General features: G+C 41.3%; 1 protein-coding gene across 2 annotated transcripts in view; it reads right to left on the bottom strand.

Annotated features, from left to right (window-relative positions):
• The window catches only part of LRFN1 (leucine rich repeat and fibronectin type III domain containing 1), a 240,561-nt gene that overhangs the window by 20,395 nt on the left and 194,160 nt on the right, over positions 1-26,006 (bottom strand). The gene's annotated exons all lie outside the window — the stretch shown is intronic.

Here is a 26,006-nt window from a genome sequence, read left to right as displayed (position 1 = left end):
ATATACATTTTATACATGCCTTTTTAAAATCATTTTCTTGAAGCCCACTGAGGGACACAGTCTTAAAGCGTAATCCCAAAATGTAATATTCTAGATATGTGTCAGTGTTATCATGTAATATTATTAAAACATACCCAGTTCTCTTTGTATTGACTACTCCAAACATGCCAGGTATGCAAACACATCCATCATTGTACACATACACCTGATATGCCTGTGCTCCTGTAGTCAGACTTCTGCTTCCACACCCCCTCCACCCGACCAGCTTGTCACAAAGAAGGACCAATGTGTAGAAGCCTGTGGAGTATTTGCCTTCTATACAGGCATGGAATTCATGTACTCTGATTGGATTGCTGCTGCTATGCCCCCAACCCTGCATTGAGTGACAACAATTATATATATATATGACATTGGTAGATTGGCTGATCATCACAAAGAGTCTCCACCTCTGCCCCTCTAAGCCAATGATACAGCTAAAACAGATATTTATACATTTTTTAATCTATAGAAGCTTTTTCTTTGCATTATTTTTTTTAACCAATTGGTGTGAAGTATAATAAAAACATTTACAACCTGTTCAAACATTCTGGTTATACTGCTACATACAATGGGATCAGACACTAGCACACAAAGAAAAACTGTAGGCCAGCCCAAGATAACCCCTCCTATTATCATATGCCTCATTTTTTTTTTTAGCAAAGCAGTTCCAAGGGCATGATCATAAACACAGAAGGGAGGGAGCTGTGTCCAAAGGACTCCAAGAAAAAAGATTTTAATGTGAGTATAACATTCCTATTTTCTTCTTGCCCATTGAGAGACACAGGAAGTCTTAAATCTTTAGGACATCACAGTAGCTTGCACAGTGGCATAGTAGTTAGCACTTTTGCTTTGTAGCACCGGGGTACCTAGTTTAAATCTCAGCCAAGAGACTATCTGCGAAGAGTTTAAATGTTCTCCCTGTGTTTGCATAGGTTTCCCCCCCACACTCAAAAGATATGCTTGTACCTTCATTTTCTCCGGCCCTAATTGGCCCTAGTATATGTGTGCATGTGAAGTAGGGACTTGAGATTGTAAGTTATTTGAGGTCAGGGACTGATGTTAATGTAGGTGAATAAATAAAGCAGTTCAACTGAGGGGTAGGCAACACAGCAAACAAACATCAGCAGGCTCAATAAAAAAAATAACAGAATTGGGTAATATCAGCAGCTCAAAGAGCCATTTGAAGGGCCTTATGCCTAAAACTGGCATCAGATGACGTGAAAACATCAACCTGGTAGAACGTAGAGAACATGTTAACAGAGCACCAACTGGCACCTTGCAAATCTTGATGCCGAATAACACATGAAGTATTCACAAATCTAGTATAGGGTGCCTTCACAGGAATGGGTGGAACCCGATCCTTGAGACCATAAGGTTTGCTTGAGCCACTTAGGTGACTAAAAGGAAATGTTTTTCAGAAAGAAGCAGTAGCTAAGATATAGACTCTTACAGCCTAAGCAACTTTCAGATAAAGGATAGAAATGTCCTTTTGATGAACTGGAACCAGACAGAAGGATGAAAGAACAGGTTGAAGTGCAAGGTGTCACAGAGGAATGGACAAGGAATCTACATAGGAGAACCCTTGCACAAAGGCCCTAATCAAGCAGTGAGAGGTTGATGGTCTCTGAAACATGATAGAAGGGACAGAAACCTGACTCTTGACAGCAAGGATAGGATTTATCCCACTAAGAAATTCCTGGGGTGGAGGCCCCTAGAGTCACACCATGTCTGATTATGGACCTTGCGGTAACTATGGCTGGTTTCCAACATCTGTGTCATTAAAGCCAATGACAGAAAAGTAGGATGGAAAAATCAGTCATTGGGACAGAAGATTTTGATTATCTGGCAGTGCCTAGGGAGCATCTGCTATGAGTCTTACCAGGTTGGTATACTACATTGACCTTGGCCAGTCCAGAGTAGTATGGATCATTGGAATCCCCTCCATCTTGACCTTGCAAAGCTAGTGAGGGAAAGTTACAAGAGAGGAAAGATGAGGATGTACTGATTCCATGAAGTCACCAAACCACTCCTTCTAGGAGATCCCTGTACCTGGATACAAACCTGCCCATTTTGTTGTTTGAACATGGAGGCCAGGAGGTCCACATTTGGTGCCCATACCTGCAGCACAGGTCCTTGAACACCCCCAGCTGAAGGAACCACTATCCCAGGTTCCTTGGGAAAGGTCAACAGATTTAAGAAAAGACCCAGAAACTGTTTTACCACTGGGTCAAGAACACCCTGATCCAGAAGACCTGAGAGGGCTTGATGTAGATCTGCTAATCTCTGTAGTGACACAGGAAGCTTGCATGTGAAAAACCAAAGAGGTGGCAGGGAGCAAAACTCTAGTTTGAAGCTCTGGGATACCATATCCCTCACCGAAGCGCTGGAAAAGTAAACTGTCCAAGCATTCACAAAAGTTAACAAAAACGTCCCCCCACTCTAGAAAGTGGGGGATTGTCTGAGGATTTGGCAAACTTTGAGAGACTTCTAGCACACCATCACAGCTGAAATGTAATCCTACATGTATTTGCTCCATGCATTCAAAAAGCAAGGAATCATCTGCAGCAGTGACTTCTTTTTGACCAAATTGATTTTGACCAGTCTAACATAGTTTCACAAAGTAAGGTCTCATTCAGCATTAAATGTGGGAAAAATGTGTCAGCATGCCAGCAAGAATAGAACTGCTCGTTGGTGGGGTCCTTTTGAGAAAAGCAAATCTTCTACCTAAATAGTAGGTGCCTAGTTTGAGTGGAACACTGCTGGGTTCACAGTGGGAATGGAACACTTCTGCACAAAATCAACACCAAATGGATAAAAGGCAATTACGCACTTGAGGGAAGCAAACATCTTATCAGGATGCTTCTTGTCTCCATAGAAGAACAGTTGGAACATGGGTGCAAAGAAAAGGCCTTAACTGTCTTACTTTATTTATAAAACTTTTGATAATATATTAAAGTAAGGTTATTATAATGACAAACTTGTAAATAATGCTCTCTTAATCTATCTCTCTCTGTTTTTGTTCTATCTATCTCCCTCTATCTTACCTTTTTCAGCCATGTATCTATATAAAGAAGAAACAAGGAGTAGCACTGCACCAATAACAGCCAAAATGGTATCCTTTAATTTGTAAACAATTGTAGTAGAGTGTGACCCTTCAGAGTAAGCACGTCAGTTAAGGACTGCTAGGGCCACGGACAAGATATAAAATCTGAAGGAGATAGCATAGAAGTACACTAATGGCCTCTGCAATCACAGTCAGCAAATAGGGTGATTTTGGCCATAAAGTCTTGCATGGCAAAAGTAAAAACCTCAGTTTAAAGAGTAGAGGATCCATCCACACCTAATGGAACTAAAGATCATTTTGAGGATAGAAGAACAAAGGGTAACATGACTCTAGGCTACAGATTTCAGAACGATCAGGAGGTGTGCTGAAAGCAGCCATAGAGCCATTAGAAGAGGGTGAGCTGGGGGCACCAATAGCAGCAGGACTGTCCCCAGTGTTAACCACATGATGGTAATGCAAAGTATAGGCCCAGGGTAGAAGCAGAGGCTTCGGGTACCTGTAAAACCCCAAAAGCTGGTAGCAAGTGAGGGTGGGATGACTGTAGGTGACTAGTTGCTCTAGGCAACCAGAAGAAACATACTGAAGATCGAAGCTGTAAGTTGACAGTGCAAGCAGGAGCAGCAGGGGAGAAATGGTGCCTCAACTATGTATGGTGAGAGAGAGCGTGTGCAAGCAATACTCCACCAAGCAGTTCAAAGCACCACAAGTATAACATTTTCCATGGCAAAAAATAGTGGGAACAGAAATAGTGATACCCAGTGACCTATGCAAATGAGGTGGCGCCTGGTGCTGGCCTGACCAACCTAATCACTAAATGAGTTTTTATAGACAGAGCAGGCACTGATTTAATGGCAACAGCTATTGGAAATCACTCGGCAGCCAAATTTCACCAAAAAAGAGTCTGGAAAATGCTCTGTATGGAAAGAAATACACCTCCATGCTATCCTTGCTACATCCAGTGCAGTCTTGACATGGTACTCCGAAATTCAGGACAAGGATTACAGCCAGATAGCTGCAATCAGAAAGACCTAGCTCCAGCAGTAAGATAGAAAGAGACTTTAAAAAAAAAAAAAAAAATCAAAGAATCTTCCATGTCACTGGTAAAACACTGCATGCTGTAGTAGGAGGAGTCATCTTGGCCTGTCCTACATTTTTTGTGGATGGAAGCATTCAGTTCCCATGTAGGTGGCAGTATAACCTGAAGATTTAACCACTTGCCCTCCTGAGTATTTACACCCCTTCCTGACCAGGCCATTTTTTGCTGTTCATGCAGTACATTATTTTAAACTAGTAATTTACAATGCTGTACCTAAACAAAATTTATCTCCTTTTGTCACATACATAAAGTTTTCTTTTGGTGGTATTTGATCACCTCTGTGGTTTATATTTTTTGCGCTACAAAGACCAAACATTTTGAAAAAAAAATACAATATTTTTCACATTTTGTTATCCAATAAACTCAACGATAGTCATAAATTTAAGTTAAAATGTATTGTGCTACATGCTAAAATGCCGGGGAATGTTGAGTCCATGGAACATTTTTTATTTTTTGCCACAATTTTTTTTATTTTTGTTACACAAAGTTGTCACTTTAATGATATATTACTCATGCATGCCATGGGTATATGTGGAATAACACCCCAAAATACATTCTTCTACTTCTCCCGAGTATGGGGATGCAACAAGTGAGAGACTTTTTGGCAGCCTAGCTACATACAAGCACCCAAAATCCAATGACCACCTCCAGGCTTTCACAGGGCATATTTCCTCATACCACTTCCCCACTACCTATCACAGTTCCGGAGGCTCTAAAATGCCAGGATAGTACAAACACCCCTCCAAATGACCCCTTTCTTGGAAAGTATACACCCCAAGGAAATTGATAAGAGGCATGGTGAGTATTTTACAGATATCATTTTTGTCATAGGATTTTGAAAGAAAAAATGAAGAGAAAAAATATATATTTTTATTTCTTTATACATTTTTCCAAAAACATGTGGCAACAAATTATATCTGCAAAACACTCACCATGTCTCTTAGCAAATATCTTGGAGTGTGTACTTTCCAAAAAGGGGTCATTTGGAGGGATTACTTCTGCTATCCTGGCATTTCAGGGCCTACATTAGAAGCTTATGCCACACATCACCCACTCTTGAAGACCTAGCCTTTTCTGCCACTTTTTGTTCACATGAAAAAAAAACTTTTTTTTTGCTAGAAAATTATTTTGAACCCCCAAATATTATATATTTTTTAAAGCGGAGGCCCTAGAGAATAAAACGGTGGGTGTTGAAATTTTTCTACGTCACATAGTATTTGCGCAGCGATTTTTCAAACTCAAATCTTTTGGGGAAAAATACACTTTTTAGAATGTTAATGCACAAAAACACAATATATTGCCCAATTGTTTGATAACATATAAAAGATGATGTTACGCTGAGTAAATAGATACCAAACATGACATGCTTTAAAATTGCGCATGCCTGTGCAATGGCAACAAAGTACATACATTTTTATTATTGATTAGGTGATGCTTTAAAAGCCTTTACAGGTTACCAATTTATATTTGCACAGGAGATCTAGTGCTAGAATTACTGCCCTTAATCTGACATTTGCAGTGATATCTCAGATGCATGGTGCATCACACCCCAAAATAGGATGATGCCTGTAGCTGAAGGCATCATCCCGGTATAACCACTCATGCGTCCCTGCTGTGTACACTACTCACTGAGGGACACTGCATACAGACATCTCCTACCACACACCTTCTCATAAATCAGAAGGTTTTACCAGGAATCATTTACTTATATTATCCACTATTGCTGGTCGCCATTTCACAGCAATCACTTTGGGTCTCTACTGAGCTAGCTGAAGATTCAAGACACCCTTTCCTTCAAGACTCCTTCTACTACCTCTCAAGCCAAGGACTTGGTGCCTCACATCTGTGTGTATATTTAGTCCCCACTCTATCTAGAATTCGTTCACAGAATAGTTCATAAGGTTAGCTTTTGCAAAGTGTGTTGTCATTGCTGGACCTCTGATGTCAGGATTCTAAGGGAGAAGGCTGACACTCAAGTCTTTCTTTTCCCTTTTATACCTGGGGTCATAGACCCCCCCTGAAAATATTCGAAGCACTGTCTGATTTATTGTGTTCACTATAGAAAGTGTATTTGTGTTTTCACCTTGAGAGTAGAAAAGGGTGATTATCTTGTAAAGTGTTTGCATGAACTCTCTGTTGACTAAAGAACCTTCATAAATTAGTTTTTACTACATTCTGGTGTCTTTGAAATGGTGATTTTCTTTTTCTGCATTATGTCTGCAGCCAGGGTGTCAGAGTTGTCGAGAGGCTTGCAAGGCCAGGGCAACCTTTGGAGACTGTCATCTTACAGTGGCCCTGACGAGTGTAGCACTACACACTATCAACATAGGGGCCAGGAGAAGAAGCCCCACCATCAGTGGAAAGGTGGGAGTCTGACATACTAAGTATAGGATGATCAGCACTTCTAGCGCTGCAAGTGAGCCAAGATTGCTTTTGATGGATGTGGTACTGATAATTATTGTTACTGTTCTTTCCCATGCTATGTCTGTTTACTTCTACTTTCTAATGAAAGTGGCTATTTTTTAATGAAATCTTCTAAAATAGGCGAAAACCTTTGTTGTTAGTGAGACCGTGAGTTTATCTCCCCTACCTGCCTCTTTCATAGCATTTTGTTACATAGTACAGGTACCCTAACAGCAGTAAAAATTTGCAGACATTCCATTTTGATGTTACAAGTAACAATCTCTTTATTTTTTACTAACATACCATGGATGAACTGGTAATATAATGTTCTTTCTTACCTCAGTTTTATCCTTCTGTTCAGTTTATTTAATAAAGCAGAAATCCACATCAAGAAGAAAACCCATATCAACCAATCCCCTGCTCTATCAGACTGTGAAAACACAGATTCTGAGTGAAGCCATATCATCACCTTCCATAGTTACCTGTTAGCTCATTCACTTTCCATTCCTATTCACTTTCCAATCGCATTCAAAGTCCTGGCTACTGTGTGTATGTATATTCTACTTATACAATTACCCAATCGCCCATTATATATTGGTATATAACAGCACACATGACTGCAATGAAGCTTGGGGTCAGAAAGGCTGAGGAGCAGTTGATACATAAAACACTGTGTGCATGTGAAGATACCACAAATCCTTAAATACTGTATTATTATTTTTTTAAAATAGCAAACATGCTCTACTTACCTGCTCTGTGTAGTGGTTTTGCATAGAGCAGCCCCGATGCTCCTCTTCTCGGGTTCCCCGCCGGTGCTCCTGGCCCCTCCATTCTGCCAAGTGCCCCCAGAGCAAGCTGTTGGGGAGGCACTTGCGCAGGTTCACTCTTGATATTGCTCTGTGTGTTCATTGACACACACAGAGTGGTTCAGCCCCACCCCTATTGACAGCAGCATGCACCAAAATTAAACCGGTATGTCTAATGAAGTCTTTTTCAGGCTTCCAGAGTGTTCTCTTTTGTACTAACAAATGTGTCGTAATATAAAATAGTGTGATGGTTATTAACATTTCTATTACATCAAATTTTTTTCCTTTTACAGACTTCTGCACCACTTCATTTAGCACTTGCTTCCTGTGGTGTTGAAAGGGGTGGGAGGGTTTAGGATTAGAGTGTGGTCCTGAGATGCTGAAAACGACCGAAAAGCTGCTGCAGACAGAACCCTAATTCCTGATAACTTCTGTTCCTAGTAATGCTGACAGTTCTCTTGCTAAATTTCCCTGATATAGCCATTTTTTGTTAAGATCAATGAGGGAGGATGACTAACAACATTTTTGCTATGAAGTCTTATGATCTATAGTTATGTGTGTGTCAGGGATGCAGGTATGACCAGAAGTGTGTGGACTGACACAGGCTTCAGATATAGTAAATAATATAATTTATTAAGACTAACAATACAAACGCAGTGCAAAACTAAACATAAGCACAGTGCAAACAAACTGAACCAAACCTCCAACAGATAACAAACATACAATACAAGAGTAGTCAGGCAGGCCGGGTCGGTAGCAAACGGAGTACCAGGAGCAGGCGGGAGAGTGGTCAGGACTAGCCGAGGTCAGTACAGGCAGAGTTCAAGCAGAGTCAGGACAGAAGTAACAGGATCAGGAAACCAGGGCCAAGCAAACAGTACAACAAGGCACAGACTGCAGGTCTGGCCATCCCTTAAATACACCACCTGCAATCAGCCCCAGGTGGTGGCTAATTGCCGGAGTGAGCCTCTGGTTGCTGAGAGCACCCGCTGGCCAGTCCTGGTACTGCAACCCACAAGGCAGGTGAGTCCCACCACTATTGGCAAGTCCATTCCTGACAGTGTGTGTGGTATAGATACTGTATACACAGGGCTTACTTTCTCAGAGAATAGGTGCAGGTACTCCCCCCTTCCAAGTCACCCCTTGTCTCCACCCCCTTACCCACCTACCAGTATCGCCCCTTTTAGAGAATACAGAACCAAGTATCATTTTGAGGTGCAAGTAATTTGTATGGAATTTGTTAATGATAAAAAAGGAGTAAAATAGTTCCCCTGCAGCCAGCAACAACAGACCTTCCCCCAGCAACAATAGACACCCCAGTAAAAATAGACCCAACAATAGATCCCCTACCAGCAATAAACACTGCCCACCCCCGCAATAATATATCCCCTCCAACAACAACAGAACCCCAGCAGTCAGCATCAATAGACCCTCCAGCACACCCCAGCACCTCTTGTCATTACATACATTCAGTTCTGGAGGCATACTGTGTTCCCCATGAAAAAATACACGGATATAGTGTATGTATGTGTGTATAATTATATATATATGTCATATATTGTACATTTGTATCAAAATTGTAGGTGAAAACTTCATGGTCTTGTTTAAATACCAATAAACTACAAGGGTCACTTACAGTTCTCTTTTATTAATTCCTCTTTCCTCTCCTTTGTTCTCATGTTTCTAGTGTAAGTGAAAATATTGGGAATCCAAGATGGCTGTCCTCTGGCTGTGTTCAAGCCTATTGACAGATATTGATCAGTCAAGCAGCGATAAAACATATCCCCTGTCACACTTTGGTTTACTGGCCAAGCACAAAGCCGTCTCACTGTATCAGTATTCCAAGAGCTGACCCCAGGCTCAGATGGAGACTGATTGAAGAACTAATAAGACTCATTACACATATAGATTATTTACAGTAATTCAGTAATCACCAATCATAAGTGATCAGTATGAGGTGACCAGATATATGAATCAGTAAATGGCTTGAGGAACTTTCTCCTAAATGGAAAATATAAAGTCATTTTATAGTGAAAGTAATGTATAAGTGTTGGTGGATGCTTGTCCGCTTACATCCGGACATCAATAGGGATTATATGGGTCCCTATTCCTCCATCACAATGTGATATCAATTTCTATTATGATCTGACTCAGCTAGGGATCAGTCTATGAAAATATTGGTGAAATGGAATAGAGGGTGTCCATGTGGGAGGGGCCTGCCAGTGCTGAGAAAAGTTATGCATTGTTTTCAATAGTCAGCTAATTAACTGATTTTCATTGTAGAAAAGAGCTGGCCATACATTTATGTAAATAAATTGCTCTGTGGGTGCCCTGTCCTCATCTTTTATTTTATTTTGTGGTTGATTTAAGTTGAGTTCAGCTATCACTTTTACCTGATAACCCTATAGCAATCTTTTTTTGTGTCCTGCAAGGCTTCCCTTGAAATAAATTAACTTTTGTTCTAGCTGTTGATATTTTGGGGTATATTGGTTTTTATTTATTTATTTGTGTATGTATTTATTTATTGCTGCCAGTATTCCCTTGTGATTTTGTTTCAGGGTTGTAGTTTTCAATTTGTTTGTGTGTGTTTTTTTTAATTCTTATTATATGTTGACCTTTTTTATGTTTGGAGTACGTAAAACATTCACTTGTTACTGTCCATCTGTATTTTTGGTTGCCTTTTGTTCACAGGGAACAGCTGTATTATTTTGAAGGGAAAAAGGTGCACCTAAACCATCTCACATTTTATCACTAAACACTATATTGCCAAAAGTATTGGGACACCTGCCTTTTACATGCACATGGACTTTAATGGCATCCCAGGCTTAGTCCAAAGGGTTCAATATGGAGTTGGCCCATCTTTTGCAGCTATAACAGCTTCAACTCTTTTGGGAAGGCTGTCCACAAGGTTTAGGAGTGTGTGTATGGGAATGTTTAACCATGCTTCCAGAAGCGCATTTGAGGTCAGGACCCTGTGCAGGCCAGTCAAGTTCCTCCACCCCAAAACTCACTCATCCATGTCTTTATGGACCTTGCTTTGAGCATTGGTATGCAGTCATGTTGGAACAGGAAGGGGCCATCCCCAAACTGTTCCCACAAAGTTGGGAGCATGAAATTGTCTTGGTATGCTGATGCCGTAAGAGTTCCCTTCACTGGAACTAAGGGGCCAAGTCAAATCTCTAAAAACAACCACACGCCATAATCCCCCCTCCACCAAACTTTACACTTGGCACAATGCAATCAAGCGAGTACCGTTCTCCTGGCAACCACCAAACCCAGACACATCCACTGGATTGCCAGACAGAGAAGCATGATTTGTCACTCCAGAGAACACATCTCCACTGCTCTAGAGTGCAGTGGTGGCGTGCTTTACACCACTGCATCTAACACTTTGCATTGCACTTGGTGATGTAAGGCTTAGATAGAGCTGCTTGGCCATGGGAACCCATTCCATGAAGCTCTCTGTGCACTGTTGTTGTGCTAATAGGAAGGAAACATGAGGCTTGGAGGTCTTTAGCAACTTTTGCGCACTGTGCACTTCAGCATGCACTAACCCCACTCTGTCATTTTACGTGGCCTACCACTTCATGGCTGAGTTGTTGTTGTTCTGAGTTGCTTCCACTTTGTTATAATACCACTAACAGTCGACCGTGGAATATTTAGTAGCAAGGAAATTTCATGGATGAACCTATTACATAGGTGTCAACCTATCATGGTACCATGCTTGATTTTCACTGAGCTCTTGAGAGCAACCCATTCTTTCACAAATAGAAGCAGTCTGCATGTCTAGGTGCTTGATGTTATACACCTGTGGCCATGGAGGAGATTGGAACACCTGATTCCAATGATTTGGAGGAATGTCCCAATACTTTTGGCAATATAGTGTACCTCCCTATCCTCATAGATAAAATATGTTAGGCAAACACCAGTAAGGCCTACTACCCTTGATTGAAAATGCCCTGCTTCTGGCCAATCTTACATTGCTGTGTCCTCTGTAGGATATTCATTCTTGTAGTAAAACCCCAGCCTGTGGGCATAGTCCTACTATTTAAAGCTGACCTACTGTTGACCAACTTTACACCGCTGTGTCACCTAGGCCTTTATACTTGTAGCAATGCCTAGACTCTTTGTAGTCTCTAGTACATTTTGGCCAGCTATCCCTTATTAAAATGTCCTGCTGCTGGCAAATTTAACACTGCTGTATCATCTGCCATCTCTTAATTCTTAAATTGAGAGATGGAAAAAAATTGGACTGTGACACGATAGCTTTGAATCAGAAAAAAAAAGGGACAGCCACGGTGAACTATCTGCTGGTCAAAGCAGGTCTATTACCATTTGATGAAAAATGTGTTGCTGCTAAAGCTATCTAAAAAATGTTTTTTTTGTTTGTTTTCTTTTCAAATTAAAATGAATCAAGTTGAGGTGCTTCTGCCTTCTGTACTTATACAAGAGAACAAAAAACAATTCACCTGCCAGTAATTGTCATGTTGTTTTGTAAGACCACATACAGCTTTATGGCACCCTCTAAGCATGTTTTTAAAGGAATTGTGTATCTTCAATGTCTCCCTCAATGCTGCATGATCCCCCCCCCCCCCAGCACACACACTCTCTTGCATGCTGTATTTTTATTTATTTTTTTCAATGGTAGATATCCCAGGTGGCAGTGCCCACCAGATCTCCCTCTGCCTTTTTTGACAGTAGTTTGCTACAAGTCATAGAATTGTCAGAATGTAACAGGGACCCCACCTCCCCACCCCTCCTCATAAAGGTTCATGGTATTTATCCCTAAGTTTGGGTCTGCTGAATTTTGAGCAGTATTCACCAAAATCTTGGCAGATTTGCCCTTCACTCTTTACCAGCAACACTGCCCATTCAACAATAGTGAGTGTGAGAGGGAGTAGGGTCAGTCTCTCTACCCATCAGCCCTAAATAAAACATTTTGGAAATCAATGCACCAGGGCATTTTTAAATCAAAAAGACTGATCAAAAGGTGTGGCACCCAAATGGTTCATGACATTTCTGACAGTGCTGGATTTTAGTATTTTTGACTTAGTGGTCAGAGCTATTTGAGGCTGTTTATCTGTTGTGAGAGAGTATTTTTTTCATACTGGAATCTTGCTTTAGACTAGATATTGATTGCTTACATTGTTATACAAGGCAGAAAATAGCAGAAAGCTTGCACTAGGAAGGATTAGAGATCCTCCTTGCATAAAGGCCAAGGGGAATTGAGTGGTCCTTAACAACAGACTGACATGAATTACAGGTTAAGCCACCTAGACAGAGTTTTGTATTCACTAAATGATTATATTGTCAAGGTGACCCATAATGTGTTATTTAAGCACAGATGATAAGCTGAGAGAGGTCATTTTAGCCGTTCTCTTCCAATCTCCCATGTATGGACTGCTGGCAACTTTTGAGGCCTAAATACTAAACAACCGAGATGGAAAAGAGAATCATCAGTGAATGTATTTTGCTCTCGATCAATCCTGTTTAGTAAATCAGAACCTGAATAGACTGCCATGATCTGCCAAATTTGGCCTTCATCTGCCAGAGATCAAGATGCCTCTTGCCAATGAGGCTAGGTTCACACATAAGAATATGTGCAAAATTGCACGCTTTTTGGCAACTCACAAAAACATGCAGGCCTTTTGCAGAGGCGTGGTAGTGCCATAATTTTTAATGGCACCCCCCATGGATCTAGCTAACAAGTATGCGTTTTGGTGCAGCATGATTTTTATTGCCAAAGCTTAATTGAACAAGCTGAAGTTAGAAGCTGACTGGCTACCATGCACAGCTGTCACCGGATTCGGAGTGCTCCAGTTTTAGTAAATCCCCCCCCCCCCCATGTGTTGCATTTAAAAAAATACATTTAATGATGTCTGAGCAAATACAGAGCTGCATTCCTTTTTTTTTGTTATTCTATATCTGTCTGATCTCATCATTAATAAGTAGAAAGCAGAGCTTGGATATGGCACAATCAAACTTGGCAGATCTCCATGTACAAATATAATAACGAGCTATACACAAGTTTATTAACACACATAATGCATTAGTTGATGGTGTATATATATAGATCCCTTTTAAGATGCTTATGAATTTTTTTTTCCTTTACAGAACTAAAAGTTTAAAAATGAATAAAAACAAATTGCATCATGACCATATGGGCATAGTAGGTGATGGAGTAGGTGGACTGTTTTTTTCAGTCTTGTTCTGTTGGTATGTGTTGTAAATTGTTTCCATCAGCCTTCCCTCCCTGCCTCCTCTTCTCTTCTCTCTGTGTTCACTCTTCATGTATAGATCTCTTAGGTTACCATTGAACGGGAAATGTATTCCGTAGGGGAAGGAAGAAGCTTTTTACTGTCTGAAAATCAATGAGATTAGACTGCTGAGGTTAAAAGCAGATCAGCACTGTAGATGGAAAGAAAACATGGTCAAGTCTTGGACTTGGATATACTACGACACAACCCCTTACGGCCACAGCTGGAATGGCAAAATGCTTACTTATAGCCATTCTCCCTTCCACAATTACATATTGATGTTCCTATGGCTGATGCCAGTAAAACATTTATAAAAATTATACTTTCTTCATGGATACGTATGGCATGTACATAGTCCGCCCATGTAAGCGGGAACCACCTGCTGAAATTCTACATGCACTTGAGTTCCTACCTCCACCCACCTCCCACAGGCACTTCAAGATGGCCTTTAACTATGCACATTACAATCTAATTCTATGAACCCTATATAATCTCCTTTTCAATTTACCGTGTAATCCATATAACCAAGCAATCCATTTTGAAACTGTTCAGACAGACCCATGCACCACATAGTTAATGATAGATCTAAATTAGATTGTACAATCAGATTTTGTCATGTATGGTAAGCTTTAGGCTAGAGATATGCCGTCAATTAAATCTTATTCCTGCTGAGAAATGTTACAGCTTCTTAACGGTGATCTCATTTGCAGCATACTGAAATAAATATAATGCTAATGATATAGCTGTCAACGAGCAGTTAAAGTTGATATAAACCCCAAGGCTAAGTTTTTAGACTTGCATCTAAACTGCTGTGCCTCTGAAAAGCTAGCTGCATTTGGATTGCATTTCAGAAGTGATTGACAGGTGTGGAGACGATGTGACACCTCCTCACCACCTATTATAAGTCTGTACGTAAGTGCCATACCAACACGCCTTGCATGGAGATTCTCCATTAACTTGAATGGTTTCTGTTTCATGGGCTTACTGCCCAACGATCATGTGATAGTATTTGCCACAAGCATGAATCAAGGCATTGCACCATGACATGTAAGCATCCCTGTCCTCTGCCTTTTCAGTCTAAGGGGGGTGGTTGAGGGGGCACTAAAAATGCATCTCAACTTCGAACTTTTAATACCCCTCCCAGCCGCAAGTCTAAACAGGCCCTTACTTTATATCATAAACTGTTGCCACTTTTAGAACATAATACTTGTTTTCACCATTTTTCATCATTTGTTGCATCTCAGAACTGCTGACTTCCCACAGTCTCTTTGCAGCCATGTCCTGTCTACATACACTTCAAAAATGGTTGCATGGTATTTCTTAGGACAGGTTTTCTAATGACAATGGTACAGTATGTCTGTATATTGTGTTTTCAAATGGCCACTTGTAGTCTCCATCAGAAGCCAGTGTCACAGAGTGGCAGTGCAGGAGCACAACTAAGATACAGAGGAGCAGAGCATTATCACCCTATAACTGGAAATGCCTGAAAAGGACATTTAGGGCAGGATCATCCAGTATTTATTTAATAGAAGATACAAATGTAAAAAACGATTTTTAAAATTACATTAACATATTATAGCTTATATGAAATTATAGTGATTTGATTTACATCCATCTTAAATCCTCATTAGTTTAGTCATAACCATGAAAAAGAATTGTTGGTTGACCTGGTTGCTACACTTTGCTTTACTGAATATTGACCCTAAACTCTGTTGGTTTGACATGGATAAGAGCTGCCTTTAGAAATAGCAGGTTATAGTTGCATGAGTGAATTTATCTCTGGGACCCACCATAGTCTTTGGCCAGTGCTGACAGTTTTCATACAGTACATCTTGGCCATCATTCTTCATAGAAGAGTGAAGAACAGTTTTTCTTAACCTTTTTACTCCAGAGGAACTCTTAAAATAGGTTTTAGGTCTCAGGGAGTCCTGCTGAACTCAGAGGTTAGTGGGAAGAATGCCCCCCTCCAGACAACTGGCAAGATCATTGGTGTCATTTGGCTGGCTCTGAACTTTATAGGCTCTATCAGATGAGGGGTCAATCAATCACAACTGAGGGAACTCCTAGAAACCTCTGGAGGAAACCCTAAGGTTCCATGGAACCCTGATTGAGTATTGCTCTTCTCGAACATCAAAAACATCTCAATAACTACAGATGATGCTTATTCTACCTTTTGGAGCTTTTGGCTAATCTCAGGCAGTAAAATTACATTGAGCTCTACAGACCAAGGACAACAAGTACTGCATGGTGCCTCAAACGGTCATCCCTTAATTCCCACCTCTGAAGAAGCTGTATCTGTATGGTTCTTGAGCTAGGACCTTCATGGAAGGATCATCTGCTATTATTTTAATAAAAAATGCAGATATCAAAATTTAGAAAATGACTTTTAAATTGCATTAACATATAATCTTAGTAGCAAAGAGATTTAATTGCCTGTGTTGTTCTCAGCTCATGACCCCTCCTGAATTATTCATATAATCTTGATTATAGAGAATTCAGTAGAATACACAAGACTCCTCTGAGTTGGCAGATGGGTGCAGTGGTCCTGGTACCAAGTCTTTTGTCACGTGCCATAGATTTAAGGACTATTACTGCAACCTGCAGAATGTCCTTGCAATTAAAATCAGTGCCAGTCACCAGGCCTCACTATTTGTGTCTAGGGGCAAAATACTATGGTAGACTTTCTCAGAGTGTCCCTCTAATGTTGGGTGGAAACTGAATAAAAGCTTTATTCCAGTTAGAGAGGTCATACTGCACATTAGGAGGACAACATTTAAAGAGTGAAGGAATCTAAATCTGTGCTGTTCTATTTCCCTCCACCATAGACATAAGCATTATATGAGTTGAAAAAAGAAGAAGAAAAGGGATATGAAAAGAAGAAAGACAGGGAAAAATGAAAAGTGAGAAGTTGAATAGAGAAGAGAGAACAAAAAGACCACCCTTTTAGGCTACATGGGCTCCAAGTATTTTATACTGTATCTATGGTAAGAAGGAAAAATTTCTTTGGCAAAAAGGCCATGGCAGCTGTATGTTCCCAGATATTATTCAACATACTGGAAATTCTGTGGGCAATTAGGAACATTTCCAAAGCTTGAAAGTTATGTTTACAAATTGGCATGACTTGATGTCATGAATCGTCCACACCACTTGCAATCATCAGGCTGTATATGACCTCTCTGAACATAGTTTATGGTGTTATTTTTATCAAGAGGAGCTGACACCCTTCAGACTCCAAAGAGGTTTTCTTCAGCAGTAGCAGCATTCGTACCCTTGAGTTTTCCTGCTCCCCTGAGGCTCAGTGACATGTTTGTGATGGGTTACAGGAGGTGACACACTGTTTACTTCTGTTCCCGGGAGAGATCTGTCAGCTGCCTCGGGATAGGGAACGTGAGCCTGAATCAGAGTGACACACTTGGACAGAACAAGCGTGGACTTTTCACTTTGATTAGACCTCAAAAAGGACAAGCAGCCTGTTCCAGACTGTGCTGCTGTCATGGCCAGGAGTGGAGGGAGTAAGCTGAACAGCTATATGTCAAAGCAATGCAGTGTCACTGCTACAATACACAATGCGACTATTATCTTCAAGATTCCATCTGTGGATAGTGCAGTTGGCTTCCACTTTTAGTACTCAGTGTGATCCGGCCCTGATGGCATCTAAGGACATGTTTATGGTACACTTCCATCATATGTCAAACCAATGCGGTAAGACTGATGCATTACAAAATGTAACTATGATCATCAGGATTCCATCTGTGTATCGTGCATTAAAGCAGAACTAAACTGCATTTGAGCGCCACAAACTGAAAACACTATTTCATTCATTTTAAAATATTCAAAGCAAACTCCCCCATCCATCCAAGTCTCCATGCTTTATTTTGTTGAGAAATCACTTTGAAAAACATCCCCCTAGTATTTCTAACAGTGACCATCTCAAGTAACGGCAAATGTGTCATGCAGCATTTACTTCCTGGAATCTATCTGCCCTTAGCTCAGGCATGTAAGAAGGAGGATGTGCTTAGCAGAGAAAGCCTCTCCTCCAGATAAAATACAAAAAATGCCATGAACACTCATGGGGTGAATGACATCATTTTGGCCAAGCCGCAAACCAGGAAACAACTGAGGAAATATATATTTTAAAACAAATAAATATAGTATACCTTCCTACTCATTTCCTAATGCTAGCAGCATAAGGATTAAAATAGTAAATGTTGATTGAGAGAGTTTAGTTATACTTTAAAATCTATAGTCCTCAATAAGATCCACCAATAGCAGGGATTTGGAAAGCATTAAGGGAAAACTCTCACATTTCAGTGTGCTGTGCCCCAGGAGACAAAGCACACATTTTACTTACTTCTATGCTCCTACTTGCTTTTTAAGTCTAGCTACAAGGACAGACAGAGTGCCCCACATACACACTTGGTCATCTGACAATGTAGCTAGCAAGGAGATGCCTGCTTAACACTGGTTCTTGCCTTAGCTCCAAGCACTTGCCCATAATAGGCAGTGGCAAAAGGAATGCAGAGGCAGGGACTGTTAGTCCCCAGAAATTGCTTATAGCTGAGACAAGAGTTGGTTGTTAAGCAGCCAACTACATGCTAGCTAAGTTGTCAAATGTCTATGGGGGAAAGGGGGGGCACATCCTGTCTGACATCGTAGCTAGGCTGACAAAACACATAAGGACACGGGCCAAAAGAACTACATGTACTTTGCTCCCTGGCAGATAGAACTCGGAAAAAAAACAAAATGACAGTTCTTCCATTTCCATAACTTCAGGGGACAGATTAGCAGCCGAGTGGTTATTTTTTCCACCCTGGAATGTATCCTCTACATCTGGCTGTCTTGATGTTTGAACCCCTAGCACTTCCTGGATCCTCATTTTTAGAATAGCCTAGTCCTACTGTATTACAGACTATAGCTTTCTATGGTTCCAGCACGGTCAACTCTCTGAGCAGATTGCAGCTCCACCTGCAAATGCAAAAGCATAAGAAGGTGGGTAACACCCATAGATGTACTGTAATCCCAATGACTAAAATCTTAAAAAGAAAACTATTGTAGCGCCCTTCTAGGTAGCTAGGGGGAACCAAATTCTTTTTTATAGAAGGAGGCTAGTCAGAGGGGTCAAAGTTTGGTCAGGGCAGAGAGGCTCTGCAGATACCTCCCCCTGATCTAAAGACTTGGAGAAGTCTCTAGAACTCAGTGGGCAGGGACGAGGAGTGGCTGATCTGTATGCTTAAGGGATCTCAATCAATCACCAAGCAGGAAGTTTGGTAAGGGGTTGGGACAGCCTTTAAGCATAGCTGAGCTTGCTCAGCAGTGGGGAGAGTTCAGGTGGAAGATGAAGTGAGCAGAATGGTGTGTGGAGGAGCCTGGGAGGGGTCCAGGAGAGGGGCCTACTTACAGGTGGAGGATCTCTCAGCCTCACTGTCCCCTGGGCAGCCTGGGATGCTGGGAAGAAGCCAGCCCAGCATAAGGCCTGAAGGCAGCTGCCAACCCACAATCTTGCAGGAGAGACTGAGTGAGTAACCCCACACACCTAGGTCGGATAAGGGGAGAGGGTATGTGGGAAACCTGACTAGCCCCCATCTGGAACTGCTTTCATCTAAAGTGGCAGTTTTTGGGTTCCCTTGCCCGGAGGTTTTATCTGGGGTCTGAGGTGGTACACCAGGAGAAGCTGGATAGCTCTCCAAGAAGCGAAAACCCTTCTGAGCACTTGTACATAGTTCCAGGAAGTTGTCCTCATCCCCATCCAAGTTTTAAATTTCCTAATAAAATCCCCCAAAAATCAAATTCAAGGACTGTTTACTCTTTCTGGAGTGCAAGTCTAGAAGGAAATGCTTGTTGCCTGGCTGTGCAGGATTACAGGGTGACCCAAATCTCTAATGGCTCCTAAAGGGGTAGTGCTACAGTATCATATTAATTTAATTTGAAATGTAATTTTATCAATCTTTCAGTTTTTATTAAATTAATACCTTGCAATCCTACCATGAAGTTTCTGGTACTTTCTATGTAGCCAGCGCCTGGCTAAGTATAGTGTGAGAGAAAAACTGGCTGCAGCTGCTCACTGTAGCTGCTGCCCTGCGGTACTGATCTGGTTAACCGCTATTTCAGCAAAAAGATGGAGCTGTTGAGCAGGACGTTTTAAATAGACTGAGCCAGGCAGCACTGCACTGTGAGAACTGTAGTCCAGAGAAGAGACTCTACTGCACTGTAAAGAGACTCTACTGTAAACATGAGCTTTTGAACATTTCCCAGAGGGAGATTGCCAGGAGGAGGGGAAAGAGCTGCATTTTCTCAGGCTGTACAGGACACAGCTTCCTCTTGCCATGCGGGAGACTGGAGATTGCACATTGCTGTCCAGTGTGCACCACCACTGCTGCATAATGGTGGCCTGAGGAGGATCTGGAGTGCTGGATCCAGCTGTGCCAACAGTCCAAGTCACCAAGGTGCAGAGTGGACAGTGGACTAGTTGCTGTGTGAGATCTCATGGTGAGCTGAAATATATGTGGGATTGGTGAGCGTCTGCTGTGGGGATTTACTATCTGTTACTACAGAGTGAGCTCCTTGCAAAAGAATACCACTAAGCATTATTTGTATCTAAGACACATACCATATTTCCAATGCAGTTTCAGAAGTAAATGTGGACATTAGAGAGAATCTGTCACTTTGCTCATATAGGACAATGTGTCTGATATGTCCAACATCTGAAGAGGTTAACCCCTTGACACCGACGGCACACAAATATTTGCGTACCTGTCTTTGTGCTGGGAGCGTGCCGCTCGGCGCGCTCCCAACACAGAGACCGCAGTGTCACTGAGAGCCCGGGTCCCGTTCTAACGATCGGGACCCAGGACTCCCGATTCCGGGTCACATGATTGCTGTGATAGCCTCTGATTGGCTATCACAGTTATCAGTCACTGTACATCCCGGCCCCCTTGCTTTTTTCTCTCTCTGTGAATGGAGAAGAGAGATACATTGTATCTCTCTAACTCCTGGCATAGAGAGAAAAAAATATGTCTGTAAAAAAAATTAAAAAGAAGATAAATATTTAAAAATAAAATAAAAAATAAAGATAAATACCTAGATCAAGGTTTGATCTAGTTCAGTGTCAGGGTTAGTGTTTGGGTCAAGGTCAGGGTCAAAGGTCAGGATTAAAAAAAATTGGTATTAGTGTCAGTTAGTGTTAATGTCAGTGTGTTTTAGGTTAAAAAAAGAGACAAAAACAAAATGCGCACTATTGTTTCTGGGTTGTACTACGGGTACAAACAACAAATACCATCCTAGATTGTAAGCTCCCAGGATCAGGGCCCTCCTATCCCTCTTGTATTGAACTGTATTGTTGCTGTATTGTCTCCTGTTATATTGTAAAGTGCTGAGCAAACTGTTGGCGCCGTATAAATCCTGTATTATAATAACATACACATATATGGTAGCGCTGCGATCGTCAAGAGCTGGAGAATTTATTTTGGGCTGTTCTTTGGTGGTAGCTTATGGTCGTAACAAGAAACACTCAGCTAAATTAAAAATAATGATTTTTTTTTTTACTATTTTGGGCCAGTTTTCCTTTGATAATAAAAAAAAAAATCAGGAGATATCCATGGCCATTTACCCCCAAATGAAAGCCCAATTTGTCCTGAAAAAATCACCTGGATGTACAAAGTAGTTGTGATGATATGGATGGTTTTGCTATCACATGTTAACGTTGTGCTTAGGCATTTAGATTTGTTTTACCCTTAGGCGTGAAGGGGTTAAACAAGCTTGTGGTTTGTTTCTCTTTTTAACCATCCAGCTCCAGGCTGTATTGTAAAAATGATCTGGGTGGATATAAGATTAGCTGATCACTTTTATTTGCTTGTAAAGTAATTAAACGCACCCCAGCTGCCCCCCTTACACACGCACACAATCACACGTGCACACCTGTATATAAATGATTATTCCACGCATACAGTAATACATCACCATGAGAGCAATAATTCTAGGTCCCTCATTTATAGTTAACTCCAAACTGATGAGCTGTAATGGCATTTGAAGGCATTTATTGATAATTATGGGTACAGTCATTTTTCACCATTTCACAGGTGCGCAGTGTGGAGGTTTGATATGTTTGGTATCTATTTCCTTAACACTACCTCATCTTTTGTTTTGTAGAAAATAATGGGGATTAAATTGTATTTGTGTAAACTAATATTTAATTTAGTGTATTTTTCCTGAAAAAATAGATTGTATAAACAGTTCAACATGTTAAGAAATAAAAAAGTTCAACCAGATTTCAACCACCATCTTTTTATTCTACAGGGCCTCTGGGTTTAGAAAATATTTAATATTCTGGGGGTTTTAAGTACTTTTATAGGTAAAAAATTTTGATTTTAACGTGAGAAAAATAAAAAAAAATTGCTCCAGAGGGGAAGTGATTGATCAAAAGAGTAACTGTTCATAAATAAAAATGCTGCCTAAAAGCCATGGGTAAAAAAATATAAATAAATAATAATTAAAAAAAATCCCTCATTGTCAAAATACAATTTGCTTTTCTTTGAGAATGCCTATCACTGCACTCCATGAAAAGTGCACTCCAACCGTTGCCTGCAGAAATATTGGAATGAACAGCAAAGTGCTTAACAACCTATATTCTGCAACAAACTCATTGCATTCCGGACTGAAGTTTCTACCATATAACTCAACATTTAAACATTATCCGTGGTTACCACAGGCCAACTTCAAGTTTCAGTGCTGGGTGATAGAATGCTTGTTCCAGTACCCAGCTCCAGATCTATGATGATGACTGCAAAGTGATGGCCTGTCTGATGGAGCCAGCATAGTTTAGGTAGTGGCATCAAGACAGTGGAAGCTAGTAGGTGGAATGGAACAAAGGTCTTTTCTTTAGGTAAGTAACCAGAAAACACCAATGCTTGGTGTCTAGTACTGACACCAACAATGAGGCATATTTTTATCCCCACTGACACTGGTGGAATTCTTCCCACTGACATCAATGCAAGGACCTTTTTTTGACTGCCATTAATTTTGGGACATTTTTGCTCACTAACTTTCCACACTCATTCACAGACCAGTAATGATGTAAGCTGTACTATGTTACATATTCCTAGATGCTGGACATTACACGCCATGTCGTTTTATACATACTCCTGACCTCTGCAACCTATACACTCTGTTGTATGCTACATCATTGTAAGCCCTACACTTCATACACCATCTTGTATGTTACATACTTCTAATCAAGGTGTTTATTGTCTCAACATTTGCTGGTTAAAATGGATCTTCAGTCATTTTTTAAAATGAAAAGTCAGCAGCTACTGCTGCCTCAATAATGAGACGCTTACAGTACCATCTCTGATGAAGGGGTCCTGCGAGACTCTGAAATGTTGCCTTGCTGTAACTATGTGTTCATTAAAACTTTTGGACCCATATTGGTGATCCTCAGTGTGCTGGTGACATTTTCCCTTGCTGATTCTGTTCGGTTCCAGCCGACGGTTGCTGCAGCACCCACTTATACACACAGCCATTTTTAACGTAGAAATGTGAAAATTTGGATTGTACACTTACAGTACCTGTCCCGGGGTACAGTACTGTCCTCTTCCAGGCTTATTCTTCACTGGTTTTCTGTTCCCCGGTGCCTCCCAAGTTACCTGTGAGAAGCTGGCTGTGACTCCTTGCAGGCCTCACAGCCAGCTCCTCAATGTGCATATGCGAACTGTGAATGGTTCTGTAGCATCCTGGGATCTGTGATGTGTCCCAGGAGGTTGTGGGTGGGGGAGTAAACTTCAGGTGTGACCGCCTAGACCTTGGTAGGTAAATAGGTACCCTCACAAAGTCCCAAAAAGTGTTAGAGGCGGGGAGAAAGAGAAACATCAGTGGAACTTCCCTTGTAGGGTGAAGTTCTGCTTTAAATATACCCCAGTTGTTGCTGGAAGTTCTTCATTAAGGTATGCTTTAATTTAAAAAAAATGTAATGTATTCTGAGATTTATACTTAACTGTAAGAATCTCACTTGTTGCACCATAATAAAGGAACATTTTTTGGAGGACTGTGCCATACACTGATCAGCCATAAATTTATGACCACCCACCTAATATTGAGTAGGTTTTCTTTTTCCCATCAAAACAGCTAGTACTCATCGAGGCAAGGACACCATTAGACCTCTGAAGGTGTGCTGTGGTATTTGGCACCAAGCCATTAGTAGCAGATCCTTTAAGTTCTGTAAGTTGCGAAGTGGGGCTTCCATGGATCGGACTTGTTTTTCCAGCACATTCCCCACATGCTCATTTGGATTGAGATCCAAAGAATTTGGAGGCCAAGCCAATACCTCAAGCTTGTTGTAGGGTTCCTCAAACCATTCTTGAACTATTTTTGCAGTGTGGCAGAGTGCATTATCCTGCTGAAAGAGCCCACTGCCGTCAGGAATATCATTTCTATTAAGGGTGTACTTGTTCAGCAACAAGGTTTAGGTAGGTGGTACTTGTCAAACAACAACCACATAAATGGCAGGACCCAAACTAGTGACTCTCAGTATCAAGAAAAAAAAAAAGTCAGGTCTACAAAGAAAAGAGTTAATATCTGTTGCTCATGCCTCTGATATTTGCTCTTAAATAGATAAGCTTGCTGAAGGGTCTTCCAGGAATGTGAGATGCCTGGTTCCCCTTTGCACTTTGTGGTTTCATCTATTATTACATTATTTATTACATCGAGTTTATATAGCGCCAAAGGGTTTGCTCAGCGCTGTACAATAGGGGGGACAATACATGGCACAGTACAAAAACAGACAGCGTACGAGGGGTAAGAGGGCCCTACTCTTTCAAGCTTACAATCTAGGAGGGAGGGGGTAGTGGAACAATAGGAAGTGGCTGAGGGGAATGAAGTGGCTGAGGGGTATGAAGTGGTGGAGGAATGAGGGAGGATGGCCGTTAGGTGAGGGTGGGGTAGGCTTCCCTGAAGAGATGGGTTTTGAGGGAGCGCCTGAATGTGGGGAGGGAAGGCGACAGTCGGATGGATTGGGGCAGTGAGTTCCAGAGGATAGGGGAGGACCTGGAGAAGTCCTGCAGTCGTGCATGGGAGGAGGAGACCAGGGAGCAGGATAGAAGGAGGTCCTGTGAGGAGCGAAGGGTACGGGTAGGGTGGTACTTGGGGATCAGGTTGGTGAGGTAGTCAGGGGCAGTGTTGTGAACGGCTTTGTAGGTCAGGATTAGAAGTTTAAATTAAATCTACCAGCCTCTATGCCACTACAGGACACAGCAGTGACGTAAAGGCAGTGGAAGGAACCAGAATGCACAGTCAGGGACCAGATACCTGACACACCTTGAAGGTGCATTGCTTTTATTTCACTTCTTGCTACTTTCTAGTTCATCTGAAAAAGTGAGGAGAAAGGGGCCGTATGTAAGATTGAAGTCATGACTGTGGCCTTTGTAGTACAAATAACTAGCTAGACATAATGGTACTCAAAGCACGTACCTTGGCTGCTCCCTCGCTCAGAAGGAAGTTGTATGAGATTTTTTTTTTATCCAGGCACATTTTATTAAAGTGCATATTATTACATCTTCAGTACAGACATCACGATAGAAAAGGGATTTAGAACGTAAGCAGAAATGTCTTCTCTCAGGGGCGCTAACAAGAGCTACAGTTATGAATTTTAAACAAGTGCGATGCCACTAGGAAATAATAGTCTATATTTAGCCTCGGCTGAACTAGTCACGTGTTCCTATAAATTTATTTCTGATTTTGACCTGCAGACCCTATTGGGTTTTTGAGGCCTGCTCTCTGCTATAAAATGTTACACCATCAGAAGATAGTCATACAATCCTTTCTCTGTTTAGTGGCGAGACTTCAGGCTTGTTTACATTTGTGTGGTGTGTTAATGCATGTTATATCACAGGTTAATGTCCTTTGCATTAAGGCAGCTCATAGAATACAAAGGGCTTTAGAATGGCCAAATTATCAGACATGACACAATAGTTTGGCAGCAATATGTGCGCTGTAGTGCACCTTAGTGCTTTGAAATGCCATACAAAATGAATGACACCACAATGCGTCAACACACGTAACAAGTATTGTGTTGATTCATTGATGTAAAACGGCCCTTAAAGAGAATCTTCAGTCAGTTCTGCAAAAATTAAATGTCAGCAGCTACAAAAGCTGTAGCTGCTGACTTTTAATAGATAGACACTCCCTTGTCCAAGGAACCAACGCTGTCCTCACCCGGGCTACTTCTTCTCTGGTCTTCAGTTCCTTGGCATGTTAACTGTGGTCAGATGGTTGTGACTCTTGTGGCTTCCCACTGCGCATGCACGAGCTGCTCTGCTCTTTGTGAATGGTCTCACAAGATTATGGGACCTGCG

The sequence above is a fragment of the Staurois parvus genome, unplaced genomic scaffold (genome assembly GCF_062004578.1).
Source record: "Staurois parvus isolate SC_StPar_1 unplaced genomic scaffold, SC_StPar_1.0 ptg000232l, whole genome shotgun sequence".
NCBI lineage: Eukaryota > Metazoa > Chordata > Amphibia > Anura > Ranidae > Staurois > Staurois parvus.
This window is presented reverse-complemented; position numbering and strand designations above follow the sequence as displayed.